General features: G+C 45.7%; 1 long non-coding RNA gene across 1 annotated transcript in view; it reads right to left on the reverse strand.

Moving 5' to 3' along the window:
* Positions 1–20,891, reverse strand: part of LOC146866465 (uncharacterized) — a 158,263-nt gene extending 137,372 nt beyond the window's left edge. The window contains exons 1-2 of the long non-coding RNA XR_014976810.1: positions 20,640–20,891; positions 10,646–10,696 (exon numbers count right to left, since the gene is read on the reverse strand). This is a non-coding gene — a long non-coding RNA (uncharacterized LOC146866465). The remainder of the gene's footprint in view (positions 1–10,645; positions 10,697–20,639) is intronic.
* Between the last annotated feature and the right edge of the window lie 897 nt (positions 20,892–21,788).

A 21,788-nucleotide genomic window follows, 5' to 3' on the forward strand; every position in this document is an offset into this window, starting at 1 on the left:
GAAAATAGGAAAGTAATTTGAGTGGGGGATATTATTTCGATTGAGAAGGATAGTGGAAGGATAGAGAAGGGAAAAGGGTTTGCATTTATATAGTGCTTGCTACCCAAGATGGGAGGTTGAAGTACTTTCTTTTTTCAATAAGTAGAACGATACTCTGGAACATGTACAGTGTTAGTGGTGAATTAGTATAGAGAAATATGAAAGTAATTTGAGTGGTGGATATGTCAGACAGTTATTTCAATTGAGAAGGATAGCGAAAGGGTAGAAGAGGTAAAAAGGTTTGCATTTATATAGCGCTTTCTACCCATGAGGAGGTGTTGAAGTGCTTTTTCAGCGAGTAGCACGCTACTCCGAATCCCATAAAGGCTTAGTGGTGAATTAGTATACTGAAATATGAAATTAATTTGAGTGGTAGACATGTTAGTCTGTTATTTGGATTGAAAAGGATATTGGTGGGATAGAAGGGAAGGATTTTGTTTTTTGTTTTGGAGCTCAGCAGTAGGAGGAGGCTTGGGATAAGTAAAAGGCAGGTGGAGGGGGGTGAGTAAAAGGGTGCAGGAGGTGCAGGGTCAATGGGACCCAGAGGTGTGGGGAACCCTTTGACTTCAATTTGTAGTTTTTGTTGTATTACTAAACCAATCAATGAAGGCCCAATTTCTTGTTTGTATTAGGGCTAGTGACGCACCGGCTTCACCACTGGCAGAGAGTGGAGAACATATGTGTCCCAATATCGGCAGAGCCTGGATCAGGAAAGGATCTGTGTCAATTCGGAATGGTGATTTTCCATTAACTTCTCAAATATTGCCCAACAGTTAGGCACATTGTAATACCTTCTATGTGAGTCTGAGAGATCAGTCCCAAGGAACTCTTAGTACTACCATTCTGTGTAGAATGTAATGATGTAAGTGCTCATTGGGATGTCAAGTTAATTGTACTGGCACTTCAACTGTGGCTTTGACTGTTGCTGGCAGCGGAGGGGTCCCTGGTGTTCACCCTCCGTTACTGTGTAGCTCATTTGTAGTATTAAAAGTACCGTATTCTGCCTGACGTCACGCGTCTGTTTACTACACACATGCAATCCACCAACCACAGCCACCAAGTGCCTGAAGCACTTAGAACTGGTGTAAAGAAACTTGAGGAGGCCCCCCTGCAAAGTACATGGAAGCCCCCCCCCCACACTGTATTCACTCAGGAGCTGTCATGCCAGGGTACTGTGCTGAGGGGGCCATTTAAAGCTTCACCCCCCTCATTGCGGGGCCCTTTGTTACACCAAACTGGAAATGAAACACTGTATGTTGGCTAAAAATAAAAGACCGTGTGACTAACCACGATGGAACAATGTGTGACTGAGTCAGCAATTTTATTGGACTGACTTACTTATAAAGCGCTTAGGCATGGGCAGCAGAGACCCTCTACCACTACCCACAGGCGCGCAACACCCATTGGACTCAAAGGGCTTCAGCCCCCCCCCCCCCCGTCGTGTGTGACAGCCCGGGATGAGACAGCTTCCTGGGCACACACACAGCCGCACCCGAGCACTTCACAGGTCTTTCAAAGACCATTTGCATGTTAATGAGGCCTTCCTGTTGTTTCATCCCGTCTAAGAGCCCCTGCAGCTCCACTCTGCCTATTGCTTAAAGATTCAGCCCCCCCGAAATGTTTTCATAGCCCCCCCCGAAATGTGGCTCTAGTTGCGCCTCTGACTACCCACCTGTGTGATGTAAGAGTAGGACTATCTGTCTTTGTACAGATGGCTGAACATCACCACATTCCAGGCAGTCTATGCATCCCATCGAAATGGAATGTGCACATCCCATGCAGCATTCACATTCACCTTTATTATCTATTAACAGGCAGGTGCAGGAAGCAAGTGTAGCCCCCTTCTGGACATAGCACCCCATAGCAAATGTGAAGGGCAACACTGATGACCCAATTAATTTAAAGTAAATGCTGCCCTGAAAATGCCTGCCTGCACAAGATGCTGAACACTTTCCATTTTTTTAATGTTCACTGAAGCTAACTATCAATTTTAAAGACCCTCTAATTTGGTTTATTCTGCCGAATGATACCAAACTATGAAAAGCAGATTCATAAGACCCTTGTCTTTTTGGCACCAGTGAGGAAAGGGTTAACCTGTGGAGGATGAATAGAGCCCAAATCTTGCAGACTGGGAGTTCTCTAAATCCCTGCCTCGTGGAATGAGGTAAAGAATCATGAGATGTTTCATTTAGTATCCCAAAGACCGTCATCATTCTCAATATAAGATTGTCCTTAAAGCACAAGAGCACAACATGCTTCAACAAGTAAGAACCATGCTGCATTTATTCATTGTCAAAACAACTACCATAATGTCCGACCAAAGTATGCAGTGATGCTGGAACTATTTTCAGAGTGGGGGGTGCTGCCACCCATCTCACATCACTGTTCTCATAGGAATTATGAAAAATCCAAACGTTACACAAAGAAAAAGTGTCACAAGTGAGCTACGCCAGTTCAGCAGGAGAGTGGGAAGGCTGTAGTAGGTAGCTGGTGTCTCATCTAAGAGCACACAGTCACAAATATATAACTAAACGATGAGGGTGTAGTCAGTCATTTACCGACAGACCATTTTCCATTGAAATGACCACTACATTTGCACAGAGATACACTTTTGCTAATAAAACTATACGGCGCACAAATGCTAATGTGTAAAAATTGGGTTTCAGCGAATATTTGTCATCTGCGCATCACTAAGTAAAGTGTCTTGAATTGCTTTGATCCTACTAAAATCTTTGTTTCCATCACACTTCTGATTTTTTTTCTTTTTTAGAGTTTTATATAGCGCGATCTAGACCAGAGAAATCGGATATGAGAGCGCTTTACATGAGCACTAGTTTCAATTTTTGTTAGGCACGGGGAGATTAAGTGAGGTTGCCCAGAATCACAGGATGTTTTAGCTTCGTTGCCGAGACTCGAACCTGGCTCCCCAGCTTCGAGGTCGACCGCTCCAGCCATAAGGCTACATCCTCTCCCCGAATTAGAACACAGCGCTTCATTTGTGCTTTCCTAACTTTTTGCTTATTTTGAAATATTTGCACAGTTCATTTACGGGTATTTAAATGTTGTTGTGTGTTAAAAGAAAATTACAACCAACAACCATTTCTTTCACCAGCAAGATGGGCATAGTTTGTTATATGGCCATTATGGTCATTGTCGACATTGCTAAGTTAGCATGAGCTTTGCTGCCATGATGCTGCTTTTGCACACGTTACTACAAGACTTTATTTTTGCAAGACTCTGTTTATGCCTTTCCCATGAGAACTGTCTGCTTTTCACGTTCTCTGCTGAGTGACTGGAGTTTAGTCTGAACACGATGTGAAAGGTCAATAAACAATGCCCTTTGTTATTCTGTTCTGGTCAGTCCCTAGCACCTAGACAAAACATGCTAAACACAGCTGAGTTACTGGAGACTCGTGCTTTGATGTTACGGGGATGCATGTTGTTCTAACACACACTTGGAGAGAGCCCTTTCCATGGAGACGAGCTATGCTGTTCCTATGATGTAAACCTTACATCTAGGCTTTAAGGTATGGGGTCTGCTGACAAAGCCCAGAGATCTTCTTTTATATAATAAACTTCTTCCAGCCAAGGGGAGGGTGGTTAGGCCTTATAGTCCTTTTTTCACTGTCTTTATATAATGACTTCCCCCTTCGTACTCTGTGTTTATGCATTTTGCAGCTGGTAGTGGCTTGTATTCTACATTATAGAGCACGATAGTTAAAACAAACATTTTGAACTATTACAGTGTCTATGCCAATTCTTTTTGAAGACAAGTACGAGTGAGCGAGCAAAAGGGTATGTCTTACTACCTTGATTCCTGAGAGAGTCGGGAGTGTTGTGTTCTGGGTTGTCTAATCATCTGTAGCTTCGGGATTTTGGAGAAGAACGAATCAGACACTATAGCTTGTCGGTTTTGAGATTTTGGGTACTAAGGTGATAGGTTGGTACACCCCTATACACCGAGGTCCTGTTTTCCTGTGCATAGTTCTGTGTAGGTGCAGAATCCCGCAACAAGTTTACTTTATAAAAATCCTCACACTCTGCAGTAGGAGAAAGAAAAGTAAATTCCAGTCTCCATGTTAAAACAATGAGCAGTAGATCGAAGACTGGACTGACATTTGACCTCTGTTTTTGAAGCACAGCAAACGTGACAGGATAGAAACAAAATAATGCTCCTTCACTTTTTGAACTCCAGTATGGTTATTTTGGGGGCGCTGTAGCACCCCCAATCCACGTCTTCCAGCGCCTATGAAAGTATGGCTTTATAGTAAGGAAATGAGTCGCTCAGATTCATGTCACCTTTGCAAACTACCCTTTGCTCACTGTAAATCGTCTTGAAACCATTTAGATTGGAGCTCGAATCAATGTGGGATCAGCGTGTGCCAACAATTTGCAAGAGTGCCTTTCCATACTCCATGCATTCTCCTAAACATACACTTACTACCATGATTCTAGGGTCTAGCTTAGTTTGCATTTAGTGGACGCCCAATTGTTCTTATCTGAGAGGCACGTCGTATTAATCAAATGTCTTCTCTGTACCCCAAACTCTGGCTGGTGCAACCTGGAGAAGCGGTGAGGCTAGGCTGTGCGCACATGGCTGAGTAGTGCCCACGTTTGCAAGAACAATAGAGAGAGACGTCTACTACAAGAATGCTTGAATTTATTTCAGCCTCTGGTGAACGCTCAGGGCCACATTCCACACCATCATTTTTGCCCTCTGAGGCATTCTAGACATAGACCTGCCTTTGCAAATCAGTTTTTAGTCCTGCTCCAATAGGAACAGTCTAGCCCAAACGGCCAGGCCAGGTCCCTTTCAGATGGGAACACAAGCAACCCCTGATCAGTTTTTAGCTACTTATGCTTCATCAGTGAGTTATATAGCTTGATTGCTATGGCACAGTGAGCACAGGATACACATGGGGTCATACCCATCACACTTAGGGCATCTACTTCAAAAACAATAAAATGATGGAAGGAATACTTGACTTAATTTCAGTAACTGGCAATTGCCCTGGAACACATACCAGACCATCGTTTTCATCCACTGTCCCATTCTAGACAGTGCGGTGTCCTAAGTGTGACAGGTATGCGCAGACCTGGGTCCTGTGTTCACTGTGCCACTGGAAACAAGTTGCACCTGACTGAAATGGCCAAATTAAGCTGAAACCGGTATTGGGTTGCTTTTCTTTGGCTGCAAAGAGGACCTAGTTTGGCAGTTCCGGTTTGACTGTTCCTATTGGAGCAGGACCAAGGCTGATGGCAGGGTCTATCTGAGGTGGCATGATGAGCAAGTAAATGCCCTTACATGTGTAACAGAGGCTGCTACTAGTACACATGTACTGCACAGCAGAGCCCTCCCACTGACCAGCACAACATAGTTTTTTAAGTGAAAGCCATCATTTAAAATCTAACCAGAACTTGATTTGTCGTGTTCTCACAAATATGACTTAGGGCCTTGAGCCAGGCTGGGGGTCCAAGCAAAGTGGCACAGGTTGCAATTGGTTGCCTAGAGGTCACACCTATAATTTCTGGCCACCCTCTATTAACGCCCATGGGAAAAGCTAGTCTGCTCTCCTTGCTTGAGATTGTCAGATTTTGTTTCTTAATCCAAAAATTGTACTACCAGGACTCTGAACCCTACTGATCCAACTTTCAAGAAATCGAAACATCAGTCATGGACTTTGCCATAGACAACTCACTCCTCGTTTTTCAATCCTTAGCGATTTTTGCCTGATGGACTGAAAGCGTGTTGCAAAAAACTGTGCTCAACTTGCGATCAAACTTTCTGCAACCAGTAGTTAATTTTATTAAGTGACCTATGTACCAATAGGTCAGTTAGTAAAATTCCAATTGGGAGTGGGTGACAATCCAACCTACCTCATGAATATTAATTAGTTAAGTCGCAAATTGTGACTCACTGCGAATAGTTGCCATCACAGGTATGGTGGTATGCTAGGGTCAGCAGACCACTATGTCTGTGAAAACCATTCAGTAAAATAAACTTTTTGGTTACAATTTTGGGCTTAAAGGAACTGGTGCTTCATTTACAAAAGAAAAGTGCTTTTTACACAAAGTTACTTTTAGAGTTGTCAGTTGACTCCTGGACCACTGCCTACTTCCTATCAAACATTAACATTCACAAAGGGGAATCCACCCCTTTCCTTTTGTGAATGGCTTACCACCACAACTCGAGAGTCAGTCATTTTTCACTGTTTTGTAAGGATTTTGGTCTCAAAACATTTATAAACCTCATACTGAATCGTTATTTCTAGGGGACACCTACAATATATCCCTTTCTGAATGGTGATTTGTAAGGCATCACAAACCACTTTTAGGAGTCTGTAAAAATTTGCTGATGCCTAAAATGTCATTATTACAAGGAACAAATGATTTTCGCTGTCACAAACAGTAATTCAGACTACTTGTGCCCATTAAAAACATTTAATACATCTGACCCTTGATTTTGGAATGATCAAAGTCACACACTTGCCTCCCACTGCATCTGTCTCTCCTTTGTTCACTCCTTCCACAAAAGATATATTGTTTGTGAGTCACAGCAAAAGGAAGGTCCTCATACTACATACCATGTAAATAGCAGCCTGCTCTTGTAACAAAAGCTTGACACTAAGGGCCTCATTTTCTGTTTGGAGATGCTGGAGCCCCATCTAAAGTTGATATGCAGCAACTCTGCTAAATTTGTGGTTCCCTCACCTCATTTAAGGCCCTATTACGATGTGATTCGGAAAGCCTCTAAACTCAGGTCGGAGGCTTTCCGACTCACCTTGTCAGATTCACTTCCGACCGCCTAATTACAATCTAGGTGGTCGAAAGTGAAACCGGCCGGTCATTCCGGCTGGATTCCGATGGGCTCCAGGAGCCTGTCGGCCAGTGGGAGACTGCAACATAATCCCATCCAACGGCGTTGCTGCCATCAGGATTACGTTGACGGTTTCCGACAGGCTTTCCAGCCTGTTGGAAAGCGAATTTGGGGGCCCCTAGCAGGGCCCCCTTCTCCCTGCGGCCTCTGGTTGGGGGCCGAAGGGGCACCTATGGTGCCCCCCTGTAAATCCGCAGGCACCGTGAGGTGCAGGGATTTATACAAACTCCCATTTCTCTATGGGAGATTGTGCTACGGCCGGTGTACGGCCACAGCACAAGCTCCCATAGAGAAATGGGAGTATGCGACCCCAATGTGTGTGGTTGCATTGTAATTGCGGTGTCAGGGCCGCCGACCAGAGGTCGGTTGGTCCCAAAACCGTGATGGTGTCTGTCGAAGGCAACTCCGACTGACATTGTAATCAAGCCCATAGTGTCAGAGCGGACACTTGGGTTTTGGGGGCACATCCTCAGCTGGCTCCATTGTTGGGAACCTTTGACTGAGGAGCCCATCCACTACTTAACCACTGGTCAATCTACATCAGATGGTGTACTCTACTTTCGAGTGGGCCATCCCATGTGTATTTTCCCTGTTCTGGACTGCCCAGAAAAGCCTGGCAGGCCAGAAGAGGAAAACAGAGAAATGACACCCACACGCTCAGAGATAAGACAAAGCGTGTTAGGCTATTTCGTTTTTCTTTTTCTGCAACAAACTCTAGTTTCGTCAGTTTGCTACAGACAAACAAAATACAAAGGGGCATATTTACAAGCCCCTACCGCAACAGGAGAGTACATTTTATTGACGTTTCTGTGGCGAAAGGGGCTTTGCCTTCTTTACAAAGCGGCGTTAAGCCACTTAATGTGGCTTAACCCCGCCTTGTAAATAAGGCACCCTTTCACGCTGTACTTAGCATTAACCCCTTGAGTGCCCATGACGAGATGGTCTCGTCATGGGCCGCGGTTGCGCTGTGCCCATGACGAGACTATCTCGTCATGAACCCCGCCCGCTAATTCAACGCCCGGCACAGGGCGTGGAAAGGGCGGGGCACACAAGGGGTTAAAGGGGTGGGCAATTGATGTTGCAGTGGGCGTTCCACTTCAACATCAATTGATTTTGACGCTGCTCCCTATTTACAAGACCATGGAAAACCTTGTCTTAACATGGTGAAACGAGGATCCTCGCTTTTGCTGTTTCTCTTTGTGTGCTGCATTGTGCAGTACAGATAGAAACAGCAAAATGCAATTAATGATTGTTTATGTGCTGGAAGGTGTGCCTTTCTGCACATAAACAATCATTTAAAACATGATGATTTGCAAGTGCTATGTGTGCTGCACAATGCAGCGGACATAGAAGTTACAAATCACCATTCTGGATTGTTTATGTGCAGGAAGGGTCAACTTCCTGCACATAAACAATAATTCACTCAATGCAGGCACTCTTGCACTATGGTGCAATGGTGCCACCGTTGGCGTGAGGCTGCTGAGTTCAGCGCCGGCGCTAGGGAAAACGCAGGGATGCACCGTATTGTTGTAAATACGGTGAATCCCTGCGTTTTCAGAATGGCAGTGCGCGGCATTAGCTATTTTGGCTTAACGCTGCGCTCCACCATTCTTTTGTAAATATACCCCAGCGTATGCAAAGCAGGGCCAAATAAAGATAGCACACATTTGGCATACTACTTTGCCTTCACTGCTCTTCTGAACCGGCAGATGCACTAACACTCTACAGCAATCAACCCCACTCTATGCCACTCTACTCCACTTTACTCCACTCTATTGCTTCACTCTACTCCACTCTACTCTATACCACTCTATGCCACTCCACTCTATGACACTTTATGCCACTCTAACACACTCTTCAACACTCTACGACACTCCACTCTACGACACTCCACTCTACGACACTCTCATCCACTCTACACTGCAACACTAGACTCGACGACACTCCACTCCACAATACTCTACTGCACTGTACTCCACTGTATGCCACTCCACTCTGCAACACTCTACTTCACTTTATGCTACTGTACGACACTCTACTCAATGGCACTCGACTCTGTTACACCCCACTCAATGACACTCCAATCAACAACACTCCATTAAGCGACAATCATTTATAGGACACTTTCTTCCACTGTAAACAAAAACAACTTAAAAAAAAAAAAGAACATACAAATTCAATAAAAAAAATGATTTACGATTAGTTATAGTTAGTAAAACTTAGTGTATTATTTCTATACAAAACCAACTTAAACCACACCAATATTAGAGATTCTAAAGCTTTACTTATAACTTTAATTTATATTTTGCACTCCATCCAAAAATGAATATAACTTGTGCACCTCCATACACAGTGTTGTCAACTAGCTAGGCACAGTAAATTAACTATAAGTGGTGCCTTCCCCATGCACTGCTTATACCCTTTCAGATTACATCACTTATAGCATGTTAAATAATAGCATTCATAACAAGACCCATGACATCAGAAATGACGTCATTTATGAGAACACTGTGCATGTTTGAGGGGTGACATAGTTAATTTACTGTGGCTAGCAAGAGGACAACACTGTGAAACGCAGGTGTACGAGCAATATACATTTTTGGGCGGGGTGCAAAATGTAACCTAAAGTTATAACTATAACTTAAGAGTTTTTAATGTTTATGTAGCTTAGGTTGGTTTTGCATAGAAATAATAAATTACGTTTTCCTAGCTATAGCTAAATTTAAACCTTTGATTTTTCACTTCACACACACATACATAGAACCCAGATAGCAGCAACAATGATATTGAAAGAAAATCAGCGCCCTGATGCTGTTGGCAGTGTGGAATTTATTGGCACGGACGTGATACACCCCAAACATTTCGGCTGGACACTTTGCTCACGTGTGTCGGCCACAGTGAATAGAAAACAATGTATGTGTTACATCATAATGAAAATATAAAGAATATCAACATAGGACAACATGTGGTGTGATGGCTATTAATATATACACAATATTGACCTAGCCATTGGTTGTAGAACCTCAATTCAATCTTCAAAATATACATACAGTAGATATTGTGTTTCACAGCAGAGTACCATCATGAGAATCGAGACATAAGTACACCACTTTATAATCATGAATATGACTATGCAAACATTGTAAACATAGAGCAACATGGGGTGTAATTCATTGAAAAATGTTCATACGTAAATACCATAGCTCAACACTGTGGTACATTGATGTGTATTCATACATTACAATTTGGGCATATGTAAATGTCATAACTCATAAAAACTAACAGCTGGGCATGCACATCGTAACTCTGGTCCCCATCAAATTTCAGTAGATGAGAGAAAATAACATAACTCTGTCAACAAATTAAATACAATAACATATGACAAGTGAAAATAATGGTTGTTTTTACCAGTAAAACAAATGTTCTGGCCAAGTAGGCCAGCCCAACATGCCCATGGGCTAGGAATTAATGACAATCTCCTATACAGTTTGCCAACATGCTAAATATGCTTCAAAAACATATATAAAATCTCAGTGGGCTCTCATGATAGTAGCTTAATAAAAATAATATTCTCACATTCAATAATCTGTGAAACACCACAGCATAGTTCATGTGTCTGGCACTACCACTAAGAAAACAATTCCAAACAGAAATGTAACAAATATAAAATACAGAGCAACAAACAGATTCATGTATACAAAAGCATAAAAAAATCAATCTAAATCTTACCATCAGCAACTCTGCTTCAGGAATTTTTCATGAAGTCATCATCGCTGCATTCTGAAAAGCATTCACAAATGTCTTTAAAACATGGTAAAATAATTGATATACAAAAACTATTAGCTAAAACTGGGACAATAGACACATCAATCCCATATCTCAGTACACATTCACAACCCAAATGGTATTGAGTTCCCCTTCTAGGTTCAAGAGGCCCTTTTCCTGCATTTCCAGTGGACCATTTCCAACTGGACCTGCCCTGGACTGTGCTACTGGCCCCTGCTAGACTGAGTATTGTCCCTTAAGTGCTGAATCCTAGGTCTTGGACCCTTAGCTAGTGTACTCCTAAAGTTTCCTGAAACCTGGACCTTTTTGCAAACTTTCCCCCTGAATACTAGTGTGTGACCAGGACCAACTTGCCAAGCTGATCCAAAGAAGGTGCGTTGCTGCTGGGATTTAATTCAGCACAGCTCCCACTTGTTCTTCTCTGGAGCACTAAATTTGATTCAGCTGGACAGCCATTGACGACATCCAACAGTGTCAAGCCCTCTTTGGCTACAGCCTGCTGCCTTGCCATGCTGAAGACTTTTTGCTCTATAAAAGTTTCTGAGTACAAAGGTAACATTTTGAATGGGAAGTGCCTGGTTGTTGTATTTGACCCGTATTTAATCACAGTCTGCCTTAAAACATACCTTTGCCCCAGTTGGTTGCAACCAGATTACCGTGGTTGGTGCTTAATGTTTTTTTTAGTTAAAAAAATTAAAACTTTACAAATACGTGGCTTTGGTTCTACAATTGGATTTCTTGTTGTTTTTGGGCCATTTTTATTTTTATTATGGACAAGGATCGTGGTTAATGATTGAGGTGGATACTCACTACTCTACTAATATCCCAATTACTCACAATGTCTAATTGTTTCGCAACATGCCCCATATTCTCCACCACTGACTCTATGATATTCCACTGCATAGACCTCCCTCTGACTAAGGCAAAAAGGAGGTCTCCAATATCTTCAATGCTCCATCTATCTCTAACACTGACAACACATCTTAGGGACTTGAACCTATCTACCTCCCACAAAAACAAAGTCATTAGTGAACCACACAGCCTCTCTCAACTTTACATGCTACATTTTTGCCCCCGACCACAGTCTTGATAATAAGATGGATCCCACTATATTAGCCACCCCTCCTTTCTCGATCTTAAACTTCCTCTTTAATAATTTTATAGAGAAAATCTATGCATACACATCATACCTTTAAACTTTAAAAGCCTCAGAGGACTAACGAATCCTTCTAACATCAGCTCCAAATCCTTCAAAAATCTACTCAACAACTTTATAGATGATAGATGAAGTCCTCTTTGCATATTAACTCCGTGCAGCAGATGACATTGAAATCCTCCTAAACACTCTGAACTCCACTCTTAGATCCCTCACTGGTCTAAGAAGATCCAATCAAATTCTGTTGCTCGCTGCTTTTTACAAGACCTGAAAAACATATAACCAGTAACTTTCAAAGACCATCATATCCCTGCAAAGACTAGCAAGAATTGAAAATTACACGCACTCAAGGCAAACTCTCTATTAAGCAAGCTACATCTAACTACTAAACCACATAATATTGGAGCCTAAGAGTGAAAGCAGTGCACACTTTAAGGCAGTCAAGCACAGTGCTTTGCTACTTCAATCTCCCATTATCCCCATTTGATTAACAAAAGGTGCAATATTGAGCACTTTGTTGGAAACGGCCCTTTTTGCAGGGTTATCCCCAAACTTTTTGCTTCTTCCTCCTTTATTTTTTCTGACCCGTGGTTATTGGCCATAGGACTCTGGGCACTTTACCACTGCTAATCAGTGCTAAAGTGCATATGCTCTCTGTGTAAATTGTTATATTGATTGGTTATCCATGATTGGTATATTTGTTTCACCTGTTAGCCCCTAGTAAAGTGCACTGCGTGTGCCAGGGCTGGTGATTCAAATGCTACTAATGGGCTGCAGCACTGATTGTGCCACCCACAGGAGTAGCGCTAAAATGATGTCTTAGGCCTGCTTGCAGTGCCTATGTGCAGTCCAGGACTGCCATGTCGACCTGGCCAGTGCACCCACTGACCAGGCCTTATCCTTCCCTTTCTGTACATGTCAGGCATCCCTATGGTGGCCCTAGGTACCCCCCTGGGCTGGGTGCAGTGTATCTGGAAGGTAGGGCATGTACTGAGGTGTGTAACATGCCCTGGTAGTGAATTACAGCCATTTTCGTTTTTCACTGCTGAGAGGCTATCTTGCCCATAGGATAGAATGGGGAAGGCTGTTTACATGTCTATCTTCCCATAAGGGCAAGATAGAAAATCCAAGTTTGGTATCTCTGTGTTCAGAATTTAATTATACATCTTTTTAGCAAGATGGTTTTTAAATTCACTGTGTGAGAATAGCACTTTTTAGAAAGTAGCTATTCTCCTGTTTAATGTTCCTGTGTGCCTGTGTGCTGGTTGGCTGACTGGTGTCATGTGATGGGCTGGGTGGCTCCAGGAGCCTGGATGAGTCAGCAGCAGGGTGAATAGGGAGATCTGCTTTAGATGGGTGGGAGGAGTAGTCCCTGGGTTTGAATAGGGCTGCCTCTGCCAACACAAAGCTGGCTCCACCCCCTGCTGGCCAGGCTGAGGACTCTGCCTCTGCTGGCACAAAGAAGGCTCCACCTCCTGCTGAGCGTCTAACGACCCTGCCCCTCACTCTGAAAGGAACCAGGTGCTCCAGAGCAGAGCACACCCAGGAACCGGTTTGAGCAGGGGAATCCCCCCACTGGGACACAGAGAGACAAAGACTTGGAGGGGTATAAGAAGAGGACCCCAGACACCTAAAACTTTAGATCACTTTGGAACTAAGAAGAAACCTCTGCCAAGGAGAAAGCTGAAAAGGACTGAAGAGGAGAAGACTGCCTGCTTGCTCTTTTGCTTTGCTGCCAAGGAGAGGGGAAGGACTTTGCTGTGTCCCCTTCTTTTGATTCTGATATCCAAGGGCCAGAGAAGAGCTGGCTCCCTGTTAAGAAGTCCCAGGAACAAAAGGACTTCACCACCAGCTCCCCTGGAACTCTGCTGAGAGAGTTCTGACCTGCCTTGGAGTGCTTGCCCAGTCTTGGGGCCTCAGGAGGTCGTTTTGCTGTGTTTTGGGAGCTGGGAAGCAGAAGCGTGAAAAAGAGCAACTGGTACCCAACGCATCATCCGATTGCGTGTCGCAAGAACGAGAGTGCGTGGAAAATTTCATCGCGGCACCATCGCAACATGCAGGGTCCCCGCATCGCCGAGTGCGTCGAGCATAGTTCCGAAGCATGAAGAATCCTGACATTGCGAGGGTCGTCGCAGAACCAGTTTGCGAGCCGCACCACTGCCGGTGCGTGAAAGTCTCCAGTCATCTGGTGCGTCGACGCAGAGTCCCGTTCCATGGCGCATCGAGAGTTGCGGCGCCAGAAGACAACGCTGCGCCGCGCATCGTGCCACATCGAAGCGTGTCGCATCGAGCCTGTGCGTGAAGCTTCCCCCTAAGAAACCTACGCAACGAAGGCCAAAGTCATCGCATCCTCCCCTTACAGATCGGAGCCGGCGCATCCACCTCTGCTGCGTGAAGCAGGGCTGCTGCAAAGCCTCCCCAGGATCTCAGGAGTATCGCATCGCCTTTGCCATCTTCCTTGTTATAGCTTTTGGGAACCTTATCGCAACTACAGGTACTGTTGGGCACGAAAGTGTCGCATTTTGTGCATTGAGAGTCGCATTGTGCAAAACACTGACTTTTACATCCTGGAGTACTTTCTGCAAGCTCGTGAACTATCTTTAAAGTAACCTTTTGAATTATATGTTGGTTTGTCTGTAGTATTTGGTCTTGTGAAGTTTTTAGTAAAGATACCTTATTTTTCTAAAACTGGTGTGGAGTAAATCTGTGGTGTTTTCACTGTGTTACTGTGAGGGTCGGTACAAATACTTTACACATTGCCTTTGATAGCCTAGACTGCTCAGGCCAAGCTACCTAGAGGGTGAGCAGGGGTTATCTTAACAGTGTATCCCCCTTTCCCTGACTAGAAGCAAGGGTGCCTACTTGGACAGTGGTACCTACCCTGCCAACTAGAGACCCCCAGATCTAACATAAAGCAAATGACATATGCTGCAAAATCTGCCTTGGAAACCCTGCGCACAATCCCAAAATATCTTATCCTCCCACAACATCTCCACCTGGACTCTGTCACTCCCTCACTACCATCAACCGTATCAGCATTGTCCAATCTGTGAAAGCCAAATTTGATGATGATGATATCCTACCCAATTCTGTCATCCACCCTTGTCCCAAGGTCATTTTCCCTATCTGAACATCATCAACTCCTCCCTCAGTGTTGGCACGTTCTCAGTCATGCTGAAAGTGATCAAAACCCACTCCTGCTCAAGAAATCCCATCTGATTCGGAGATCCACAGCAACAACTGGCCCACAAGCAAACATCTTCCTCCACACCATTCTGAAGAGAATTTTGGCACTGCAATTTCTGGATCTCATAGGCGGCCACACCTCTTTCAGGCCTATCAATCTTTTTACACCTCCGATGCAGTACTGAGAACAGTGTGACTGCAGGTCATTGCTGAATCCTTATAAAACTCTGAAGAATATAACCCTTGCCTTCTGCTCCTCATTATCTTCACAGGAGTCATTGCCACTGTTGATCACCAAATTTGACTCGACAACCTCCAACATGAGCATACATTCTACAACACACATGAACGTGGGCTCCTTTGTAGCTACAAAGGAGGCGGAGAGATATGAGTATTTTAGCAACTGAGAGGCTATCCCAAGTGCAGATATCATGTCTGGTCCTCAAACTTTCCATCAGTGATAACAGGCCTATAAACTGTTTTAAGACTGCCGCCAGAGATTAACTTCCCTCAGTGAGCAACACTTAAGAGTCTCAAATGAGTAAGGGGCAGACTCTCCTTCCGGTTTTTCTCTCCAGCTATTGCAACTTTAGCCATCTACACTTGCAGCATTATTGCGTCAGACTAGGGTGGTTCATGATCATGACCACAGCCCAAATTAACGAAAACAGTGACTACACTGAGGTACTAGCCAACTCCCCCTTGTGTCTCTGTGCAGGTCTCCCTGCAGTCGCTGATTGGGCCCCCACTGCTCTGACTGGGTTGCTGACGCTGTCTTTCTTCCACCACTGCCTGTCCCCTGCCATTGTTTGTGTGTGTCTGGTTCCTGACATTTCTTGCATATGTCTGCCATTTTAGCCTGTTTATCCTGTATTGTTTGTGGATAGCGCTGTGACTGTTTGTCTGTATTGTGCCAGCCTAGCCTTTGTGTGCCAGATTAGATCACCACACACTTATTTCCACCACAGCCTCCCGCTGCACCTGTTCCTGCCATTTTTCGCTGCCCTCACCAATTCCCACCTCCCCTCTCACCCCCAGGATTTACTTAATGGAGGCCTCAGCATGGCCCAATTAAGCATGTGCTTGCCAGCTTCCCCTCGTGTCTCTGTGCAGGTCTCCCTTCAGCCACCGATAGTGCCCCCACTGCTCAGATTGGGCCGCTGATGCTGCTTTTTCACCACTGCTGCCTGTCCCCTGCCATCATTTACATATATCTGGTTCCCGCCATTTCTTGAAAGCGTGTGCCAGTTTAGCCTTTTTTTCCCCTGTATAGTTAGTGGAGTGCATGCCAATTAAGCCTTCTTTTCCTGTATAGTTAGTGGATGGTGCTGACTGTTTGACTACATTTTTCCAACTTAGCCTGTGTGTGCCAGATCAGATAGTTGCAGGTTTCTTTCCCCTTAGCCTCCTGCTGCAACATTTCCCGCAGTATTTTGCCACCCTCACCAATTCCCGCCTTTTGCCACCCAGTACCCCTCCCGCCCCCGGGACCTACTTAATGGAGGCTGAAGGACAGCCACACTGCCGGGGCACCAAAGACAAACCTGTCTGCAACCGTCCATGACTAGACTGCACCCAGCACCAGGAATCCTGGTCCTCTGACCACCCACCGGTACTCCACTGTTGAGATCCTGGCCCCCAGATGCCGCAACAACAGCTGCTGCACCTCCTCTCCTTTATCAACAGAAGGAAATTTTTCCTGCTGCAGCTGCCACTTCACAAGCAACGCTGGACCTCCCACCCGCACAGGACTGTGCACCACACCCGCCCAGCGGACCAGTGCGTTCTGCTCAATGCCAACTCCTTATGCAAACACACCACTGAAATCTGGGATACTATCACCACCACCACCCCAATGTGATCATCACGAGACCTGGCTCAACCCCCGACATCGCCACTGCAACACCCAATGGCTACAAGATGATACACAGAGACCTCGCCAACACCGAGGCGGCATCGCCATCATCCACATAGAAACCCTCCATTGCACCACCACGGAAGACAATACCACACCAATCATGGACACCTCAATTTCCAGCTTCGAACCGACGCCAAGACAACCATCAGAGGGACCCTCCACTACAGACTCCCTGGTCCCCACACAGGCTTCTGCAATGCCATTTTCGAATTCATCGCACCCCTTGACATCAACTCCAAGCACTACATCTTTCTCAGTGACCTCAACTTCCATCTCAAGGACCACAAGGATGCTAACTCTACCAATCTCCTGGAAATCATGAGCAACATTGGCCTCACCCAGCTTGTCACCTGTCCTACTCACAGCGCAGGACTCACGTTAGACCCCATCTTCACAGCCAGTGACAGAGTCAAGTTCAGCCACGTCTCCAAACTCACGTGGTATGACTAGAGCATGGTGCATTTCACCATTGCAAGCCCCCTGGGTGCCATAAACAATCCCCAAGCGCCCCCCCCCTACTGCAGCTGGAACAAAAAAGTACCAGTGACCCAGTGGACATTCGCCCTCAGCACCACCCAGCCTGACACCGCTAGCAACCTGAAACAGGTCGTCTAGAACTTCTTCACCTGGATCTCCAACTGCACCAACAAAGTCGCCACCAAGAAGATGGTCTGCACCAGCAAATCCACCAAAAACACTGGCTGGTACACACTAGCCTTCAAAGCAGCCCTCAGCAAATACCATCAATGCCTCAAAGAAGCAAAGAGAGATGCCTGCACTCTGACGATGCTGAAAAGTCCCTTGGTGGGTTGGAGCTAGCCTCTATGTGGTCTGAGTGCTCTCCTGCCTGGTAGCCACAGTAACACGGAACGTCCTTCCCAAGAAGTCTGCAACACTCTAGCAAACTACTTCCACAACAAGATATTTGCCATCCACTACAACTTCAACTCACAACCCACGGACTTTGACGTCCTCCTGACCCCAACAGATGACACCCACATCTAAAAATTCACTACCTGGATGCCTCTCACAATGCAGACGACCACCACCATCATGACCCATCCACTCTGCTCCCACAACGCCTTCAACCTCGGACACAAAGAAACCAGTAGCGCACTCACCACCATCCTCAACAAATCCATCACAACTGTCGTATTCCCCAACACATGGAAACACGCAGAGGTCAGACCCCTACTGAAGAAACCCTCCGCCGACCCCAGCAAACTAAAAAATTACCAACCTATCTCACTGGCCCCATTCCCCACCAAGGTCCTTGAGAAAGCCATCAACCTCCAGCTCACTGAACACCTAGAAAGAAACAGCCTACGCGATGTCTCCCAATCCGGCTTCCACGCTAAACACAGCACTGAAACCGCCCTGATCGCTGCAAGCAATGACATCAGATCCCTCCTCGACCAAGGTGAAACTTTACCCCTGATCCTCCTTGACCTCTCAGCAGTGTTCAACATTGTATCTCATCACACCCTCATCAAAAGACTCCACCACATCAGCATCCAGGGATACGCCCTCAAATGTATTGCATCCATCCTAATAGGACGTACCCAGAGAATCCGCCTCCCGCCCTTCATCTCCAAACCCAAGAACACCATCTGCTGCATCCCCCAAGGATCATCTCTCAGCCCCACCTTATTCAACACCTACATCACACCACTGGCCGAAAGCATCCGATCCCATGAAGTCATTATCATCTCCTCTGAAAACGACACCCAACTCATCCTCTTACTGATGGAAGACCCACCATCACCAGAACAAACTTCCAAAATGGCATGACGAATGTCGCCAGCTGGATAAGTGCTGCCTAAATCTCAACATTGACTTTCGTCTTGAAAGTGCTCCGGAAAGAACACCTCTCTGTCGGACCACTCCTGCAACCTTGGAATCATCCTGGACAGCATATTCCCAATGAAACGACAGGTCAACGCAATCTCCCCCATCTGCTTCCACACCCTCCACATGCTACGCAAGATCTTCAGATGGATTCCCCATCAACACCAAGAAAACAGTCAAACAAGCCCTATCACCAGCTGGCTAGAGGACTGAAACACACTCTATGCTGGTACCACCACCTAATTCCTCAAGACACTCTCCAGACCATACAGAACCCAGGTGGCAGACTCAATCTCCCCAACAAACCCAAATCACACCCCACCTCAAAACCCTTCACTGGCTCACCGTCCAGAAGAGATGCCAGTTGAAGATGCTGACCTTCGCCTACAAAGCCCTCCACGACCAGGGTCCAGCCTACATCAACCGCCGCCTGAACTTCCACCAGCCTGCTAGACAACTGCAATCCTCCTCCCACACCCTCGCTCAAGTCTCCTGCATTTTCCGAGCCATAGCGGAGGCCGTTCATTCTCCTACCTCACTACCAAGTCCTGGAACGACTTCCCCTTCCACCTACGAACAGCACCCACACTAGAAGACTTCAGGAAGGGACTCAAGATTCTGCTCTTCAACTAGAGACCTATGAGACCTCAGCACCTGGAAAACCTCTGGGGTGATTAGCTGTGTTCTATAAATACTGATTGATTGATCTTTTTTAGAACAGTGGATTGCAGAGTCCACTTGTCCTCTAGAGCTTGATTTCTCACAAATTTCATGATCAGAACTTTGTGACCTTCTTGGTAGTTAGTCAGTGCTGTCTTCTGCTCATACTATTCCTTAAGTATCTTATGCATTGCGTTAAGTGTGCATTTGTCTTGGTGAACAGCATTTAATCCATCATGTTATGTTCGGGAGAGCTCAGATTACAATATTATCTATCTTTCACCAAAGTAAAGGGGATGATGAAGAGGTGTCCATATAAAAGATGCAAAAATACAAATGGTCTACACCAAATGCCCATATCGTGTGCTTCCTAACACACAAAAATATCATGACAAGAGGATTTTTCATCTCCTAGATTTTAGTCCAAAGCATTCACCATGCTTGGGAATTTCTAAAAATCCCTCACCAAGTACTAAAGTCTAGGAATGGTATGGTATGGAATGGTCAATGTTTTTTTTATACTAAACACATCCCACATCACCTTGCTGTAGGTCCACCTGCTCGTTGTTTTGTGGTTAGACCTGCTCTGTGGGCAACCCAGCTCATGAAATATGCCTGTCTAAACCTTGGCTATCACACGGAAAGACCACCAAGACCAACCTGACAAAATGTACTCCAACTGGCAGAAATAAAGGAATGCCTTGGTTCTGTTCTTTAGACTTGCCCCTTGCTTGACAAGATGAGCAGGTATCACAAAATTGCTCAATTTGTATACACATGCTTGACCAATACTAATGGGAGAAAGGTCATTCCTAGGTCGTTTTAGTGTTCAGGTACCCAACAATACGCATTTGGCCAGCTGTTTCGGAAATCTTCTGTGCACCGAGGGGGTAACCACCCTCCTCCTAGCTTCAAGTTCCAGATCAAAGTGTCTTAATGCAAACTAGCTTATAATGATACGAAATTGTGAAATCACCAGCTGGTGCAAGGATATTGTACACAGTCTTCTACAGTGTTGTCCCGTGCGAATGCGAGGGCCAACGGTTCCATTATATGGCACACAAAACTGGTGACAGTGGGCAGTCCTGACAGGTGCCCCTTTCTACTCCGGAGGGTTCGGAGTCAGCAGTACCAAATTGAAACAAGCAGAAATTCACCTGGTCACACACCTCTTGCTCAACGTGGCTGTTGGACTGGATCGAAGCTCCGTCAGCTTGCTCACCGCGCTCTACGGCCACACTCCTGCCAGCACCCTCATGGATAGACATCCCCGTTTCCTCCTGAGGCCCCGGCACTACTCGGGAGAAAGAGCGGGTGCCCCTCTATTCCACACTCAGCAGGAGGAGGCGGCGCGAGAGGAGGTGGAAGGAGGTCTCGAGGTAGCGGCAGCAGCGGATCCATAGAGAGGCTCCCGGAGCAGGAACGACAGCCGCAGTACGGAGGCACATGGTACACCGACACGCCTCTACCTCCACCTGACCCCCAGTAACTAACTCCACGACTCACCTGGAGGCATAGAGGCGAAAACAAAGTGAGCACCGAGGCGAGGAGGTGAACATCTCGGTACAGAAACAGAGCGTTGAGAGAGGCCACCTTCACAGGGTGTCAGGGCTCGCTCTGTGACGGGCGTGGGGCGTCAGGAGGTTACTGCAAAGCGGCTGACCTTACACGCCTTCTCCCACTCGCATTTTAAAATAATAATAATACAATATTACACCTAAACTAAAAATATAGTATAGAAAGAGGGGAGGATCCCAAAACAAAGCCGCAGAGCCACCAGAGATTTCACCGGGCTCCTTGGCAGCTACGCCAGCAGCCATAAGCCAACAACAGCTGCATTCAAAACTTTCACATTATTCGGAGATACCATAGTAGCCCCTGCAGTACGGCCCTAATAATCTTGGCATCATAGAAAAGATGTGGTCTTACGGCTAGAGCGGTGAGCCACGAAGGTGAGGGAACCGAGTTCGAGTCTCGGCAACAGCGCTCACCATCCTGAGATTCTGGGCAAATCATTTTATCTGCCCGTGGCTAACAGACAATGAATGTGTCCGTCTGTAACGAAACTGGTGCTCTTGTAAAGCGCTCTGATACCTGTTATCTCCGAATCGTGTGCGCGCTGTATCAAACTTTTACTTTCAGCGAGCAGCTGCATGAAAAATGAGAAAGCACGGGGTTGCGGTAAGTGCCCTCCTATTGACCTTGAAAGAGGCAGCGTTTTCCAAGAGAATTGGAAGCTCTCGCGTAGGGTATACAATTTGAGGAGGACCCAGGCTATGACCAAAAGGAAAGTAAAGCACAACAGGATTTGTATTAAC

This window comes from Triturus cristatus, chromosome 2_1 (assembly GCF_964204655.1).
Source record: "Triturus cristatus chromosome 2_1, aTriCri1.1, whole genome shotgun sequence".
In the NCBI taxonomy this organism is placed as follows: domain Eukaryota; kingdom Metazoa; phylum Chordata; class Amphibia; order Caudata; family Salamandridae; genus Triturus; species Triturus cristatus.